This window comes from Pelodiscus sinensis, chromosome 28 (genome assembly GCF_049634645.1).
Source record: "Pelodiscus sinensis isolate JC-2024 chromosome 28, ASM4963464v1, whole genome shotgun sequence".
In the NCBI taxonomy this organism is placed as follows: domain Eukaryota; kingdom Metazoa; phylum Chordata; order Testudines; family Trionychidae; genus Pelodiscus; species Pelodiscus sinensis.
The window spans coordinates 2,343,999-2,349,782 of record NC_134738.1 but is presented as its reverse complement, the minus strand read 5'-3'; positions in this window follow the sequence as shown (position 1 = coordinate 2,349,782).

Here is a 5,784-nt window from a genome sequence, read left to right as displayed (position 1 = left end):
CATGTCCTCCCACTGTTTTTCTGGTTTGCCTGGCTTGTGGCATGAACAATTTTGCTGATTTGTTGGGTACCTTAGCAGTCAAAAGGTTACTAGCATTTATTGAAGTCTAGTGATGAAACTCATGGCCTCTTCGGCACCCAAATTGTAACCTAGAATCACTTTGTTCACTCTGGAGGTAAGAAAAGAGTGGTTGGAAAAAGCTTAGTTTTCCCCTTCCCTTTCCATTTTAATGATGGTAGGAGGCAGGGATGTTAGATCTCATTTCATGTAATAATCGTGTAACCTCACAATCTTAGTGGTTACACGATTATTCAGTGGTCCCTGGGGGCAGGGGCTGGCAGCCAGGGCACTCCCAGCCCCACACCACCCTGCTGCCTCTGTATAGAGGCAGCAGCACAGGGTGGCCGCAGCCTCTGTCTACAGTGGGCCCAAGCTCCCTACGGACAGAGGTTGCGCCAGGATCCCACGGAGCAGCCTCTGTCCATGGCGAGCTCGGGCCCCAGAGGCAGCAAGGGAGGGGGCTGTGCATGGAGTCATTTGGATTAACCGATAAGCTTGGACTTATCATTTACATGACTATACACTAACATCCCTAGTAGGGGGAAGAACAGCCTTAAATGTTGCCTGGGCTAACTCCTTTGGCTTCCCTTTCAGCAATAGTTTGTCCCCGATAGCTGCTTCTGGTTTTTTGTGCTAAACATCAATTTTGAATAAAGAGCATCCCCAGCTGAGATTCCTCATAATGAAGTGAGCAAAGTGCTTGAGAGGGCCACAAACAACCGCCGAAGGTTAGAATGTTCTCCCCTTCTCTTCAGGTCTATGCATGCTAGGGCTGTAGGCATCTGTTGTTCAGCTATGGAGTACAAAGGGGCATGGTGGGCCCATCTCTGTGCGGGCGTCACAGCTGTACATGTGGGATAATTGTACAATGCAGGAGTGTGACTGCAAAGTCCCAGCTAGGTAGTGTTCAGCATTGGTGGGCTGGGTCTGTACAAAGCCCACTTGAGCTCAAAAGCTTTATTTCTTGCACTAAGAGAAGCTAGTTCAAGAAAAGATCCTCCCACTATACAAGAGCAGTGATAGAAATGTAGCCGTGTTAGTCTGGTGTAGCTGAAACACAAAACAGAACTATGTAGCACTTTACACAAGAGCAGACACCCTTCCGCTATTGTGACATGGCCGTGAAAAAGGGCTAATACGGTCTTGGGATGTATTAGGCAAGGTATTTCCAGTAGAGATAAGGAGGTGTTAGTGCCATTATACAAGGCATTGGTGAGACCCCATTTGGAATACTGTGTGCAGTTCTGGTCTCCCATGTTTAAGAAGGATGAATTCAAACTGGAACAGGTACAAAGAAGGGCCACTAGGATGATCCGAGGAATGGAAAACCTGTCTTATGAAAGGAGACTCAAGGAGCTTGGCTTGTTTACCTTAACCAAAAGAAGGCTGAGGGGGGACATGATTGCACTCTTTAAATATATTAGAGGGATAAATACCAGGGAGGGAGAGGAATTATTTAAGCTTAATACCAATGTGGACACAAGAACAAATGGATATAAGCTGGCTAGTAGGAAGTTTAGACTTGAGATTAGACGAAGGTTTCTAACCATTAGAGGAGTGAAGTTCTGGAACAGCCTTCCAAGGGAAGTAGTGGAGGCAAAAGATCTATCTGGTTTCAAGATTAAACTAGATGGGTTTATGAAGGGGATGGTTTGATGAGCTAATATGATCTTGGTAATTAATTGACCATTCATTATCAGTGGGAAATAGGTCAATGGAGGGATGATAGGAGTTACTATAGAGAACTTTCTGGGTGTCTGGCTGGTGAGTCTTGGCCACGTGCTCAGGGTTTAGCTGATCGCCATATTTGGGGTCGGGAAGGAATTTTCCTCCAGGGTAGATTGGCAGAGGCCCTGGAGGTTTTTCGCCTTCCTCTGTAGCATGGGGTACAGATCACAGCTGGAGGATTCTCTGCATCTTGGAGTCTTCAAAGTATTTGAAGGCTTCAATATCTGAGATATAGGTGAGAGGATTATTCTAGGAGGGGTGGGTGAGATTCTGTGGCCTGCACTGTGCAGGGGGTCAGACTAGATGATCATAATGGTCCCTTCTGACCTTAAAGTCTATGGGTATGTCTACACTACCCTGCTAGTTCGAACTAGCGGGGTAATGTATGCATACCGCACTTGCTAATGAAGCCCGGGATTTGAATTTCCCGGGCTTCATTAGCATAAGCGGGGAGCCGCCATTTTTAAATCCCCGCTGCTTCGAACCCCGTGTAGCGCAGCTACACGGGGCTCGAACTAGGTAGTTCGGACTAGGGTCCTATTCCGAACTACCGTTACTCCTCGTGAAACGAGGTGTACCGGTAGTTCGGAATAGGCACCCTAGTCCGAACTACCTAGTTCGAGCCCCGTGTAGCCGCGCTACACGGGGTTCGAAGCAGCGGGGATTTAAAAATGGCGGCTCCCCGCTTATGCTAATGAAGCCCGGGAAATTCAAATCCCGGGCTTCATTAGCAAGTGCGGTATGCATACATTACCCTCCTAGTTCGAACTAGGAGGGTAGTGTAGACATACCCTATGAGTCTATGCTTGGCACCCGCATTGCGAGTTACACAAGTTGTGATAAGACCCAGTTGTTGACCAAGGAGTTTCCAGTCAATAGCAAAGAAATGCAGATCCTTCCTCATGGAAAGATTCATTGTGGATCCTAATCATAACATGGACACTTTTAAAATAGCTTCAGGTCGTGTGCCTTTCCTCAAGTCTCCATGCAGCTCTTGCAGTTTTACGATCACTTCCTCCTTTCTCATCTGCACAGCCAAGGAGAACTCATTGTGCGTTTGTCAGCACTGGGACTAACGTGAGCTGAAAATAATTTTTCCTTTCTCCTGTTGTCTTGGGTGTCACATGTCACACTAATAGACGTATGGTTCAGACGAAATAGTGATTTCCTCCCCTCTCCCAAGCCACACCTGACTTTCTAGCCCGTTAATTTTGCTTGCAGATTCAGACTATGCCCCGAAGAAATATGAATCGGGGGTGGAGGGGGGGGAAGCATCTGTCACTTTCGTGCTCAGGAACGTTACTACCTCCAGACCAAGAATGGCTTTGAATGGCTATTGCGCTAGGCAGGGAAAGCTCTTTCTAGTAGTGTAACACGCTAAGGCTATGTCTACACAGCAGCGTTATTTTGTAATTATGGATGTTATTTTGAAATAATATAGTCCAAGTCTACACACAAGCAGTTTTTTTGACATTGTTGAAATGTCTAGCTGGGGAATTGCTTATTCCAACTCCTGTAACCCTCATTGGAAGGGAAGGAGAGGAGGGGGGGGGGGAGAAGAGTGCTCTATCTTAAAATAACGGCTGTGTAGAGAGTGCCAAAAGTTGAAATGAGCTATTTCGACTTAAGCTACGCAATTAGTGTAGCTCAAGTTGCGTCACTTCTTTTGAGTTTAGCCCTGCTGTGTAGACATGCCCTAACTGCAGGATGCTTCAACCCAGGGACTATGACAACATCCTGGCCACAGAGAGAGCAGAATCTAGACAACAATTTAAACATTGTGCCTGATCTAATCTGTGATGCTGCTTTCCTGTAATAGCTGAAGTGTGTCTTGAGAAATTGGCCAACTAACTTGAGCTTGGTAGAAGATTTGCCTGCAGAGGGGTGATACAAATTACTTTAAAACAATGATTTTATGCATCTCTATCTACTTGTTTATACTCAATGAACATGGGGCAGGGATGGTCTTTCACAGGCATGACATAATGTGCTAATGGCAGACAGACAGTACGAAATCATGCATTCAAAGCTCACATGCATTTTTAGAGGGTTTTTGTGTTCACCTGGATCAGCTTATTCAGAGTTAACTGTAGAAGGGGAGACCTGTGAATCCACAGTCAAGCCCGTTTCCACTGGGTCTCTGTACAAGTGTTTGGCTACACTCCTCTTGGACTTTATTCAAACCAGGGTTATGATTGTCAGAGAGCGCATAGCTCAGAAATGTTCCTGGTAGATCTGGCAGGAAACGCACCCTACGGCAACTCTTGAGCAGCTCTTTAGGATGGGGAAGTCCTTGAGTCGCCAGCTGCTGCTGTCAGTTTCAAAGATGTATACAGTTTGACAGCTGGCTCTATGCTGGTCTCCGCATGTATGCCTGGATTTTACAGCACCCGTCCCTCCTACTGTGTCAGTTTTGGTATTAAAAAAAATGGATTTTTTTTGCAAAGTACAGAGGAAATGTGAAATAAGAGCGTGAAATGCAAGGCTTTACTGATGCTACAGGATCCCTTCAAGTATGGAGTTCAGGGGTAAGCAACCCCCAGATTTCATGTGGCCAACTGGGGTTTCACCAATGGCCTGCACACCTCCTATCTGCCCCCTCCCCACGCTCCTCACACACTGGGACACTGGAGTCCTGCACTTTCTACTCCCTCCCTGCACTTTTGGAGCGCTGTGAATCCACTGATTCTCACTCTGTCCCTGTTCCTAAGAATGGCCAGACTGGGTCAGACCAACAGTCCATCTAGCCCAGTATCCTGTCTGCTGACAGTGGCCAGATACCCCAAAGGGAAGGAACACAACAGGGAATCCTCACGTGATCCCTCCACTGCCACCCATTTCCAGACAAACAGAGGCTAGGGACACCATTCCTACCCATCTTGGCTAATAGCCATTGATGGACCTAACCTCCATGAATCTATCTCGTTCTCTTTTGAACTCTGTTAAAGTCCCAGTCTTCACCACATCCTCTGGCAAGGAGTTCCACAGGTTGACTGTGCCCTGAGTGGGGAAAAAAAAACTTCCTCTTGTTTGTTTTAAACCTGCTACTTATTCATTTCATTTGATGACCCCTAGTTTTTATATTGTGGGAACAAGTAAATAACTTTTCCTTATTCACTTTTTCCATGACTGTCATGATTTTATAGACCTCTATCATCTCTCCCTTTAGTCTCCTCTTTCCTAAGCTGAAAAGTCCCAGTCTTTTTAATCTCTCTTTATATAGGACCCGTTCCAAACCCTTCATCATTTTTGTTGCCCTTTTCTGAACCTTTTTCAGTGCCAATACATCTTGTCTGAGATGAGGTGACCACATCTGTACATGGTATTGAAGTGCGCAACTCCTTTGCAGCTGTTCAAGCTCGGAGAGGGGGGAGGAGGAGCGGGGACAGAGCATCTATGAGCAAACACATGGTGCTCCAGAAGTACTGGGAGGGCGGGGGAGGAGTAGGGAGTGCAGGGTTCCAATGTGCAAGAGATGTGGAGGAAGGAGGGGGTGCATGGGTCACAGATGGAACCCCAGTGGACCATGGACTGCAGATTTCCCACACCGGTAATCATAGGGCCCACTGAGACGGAGGGCCACTCACTAATCATGGCTCTCCATTGCTGATCTAGTTCCTGTAGGAAGTAAACAATAACACCCTCCCAGACCAAATCACCAAAGCTATTGAAGGTCCTTCTGTTTTGGCAGGGTTGTCTTGTGTGATCTGTGTATTCATGTGGCCTCCACCAGCCCGGTACTGGAGAACCACACAATCTCTTGTAACTGCCTGGCATCGCAGGGAGCCTGTGCTAACAGTGGGAATTGAACCTGTAATATGGACCCCAGAGTTATGAACTGACTGATCAGCCATGCACCTCATCTAGAACAGGCAGCAACAGAGCAAAAGCGAATGTAGTTACAGCCCGGTGTGAAATAGAAACAACTTTAAAAAATGCGGGGGAGGGGGAAGGTTAAAAATGGACAGGCTAAGGAAACTTTCTGTACTTGTTTAG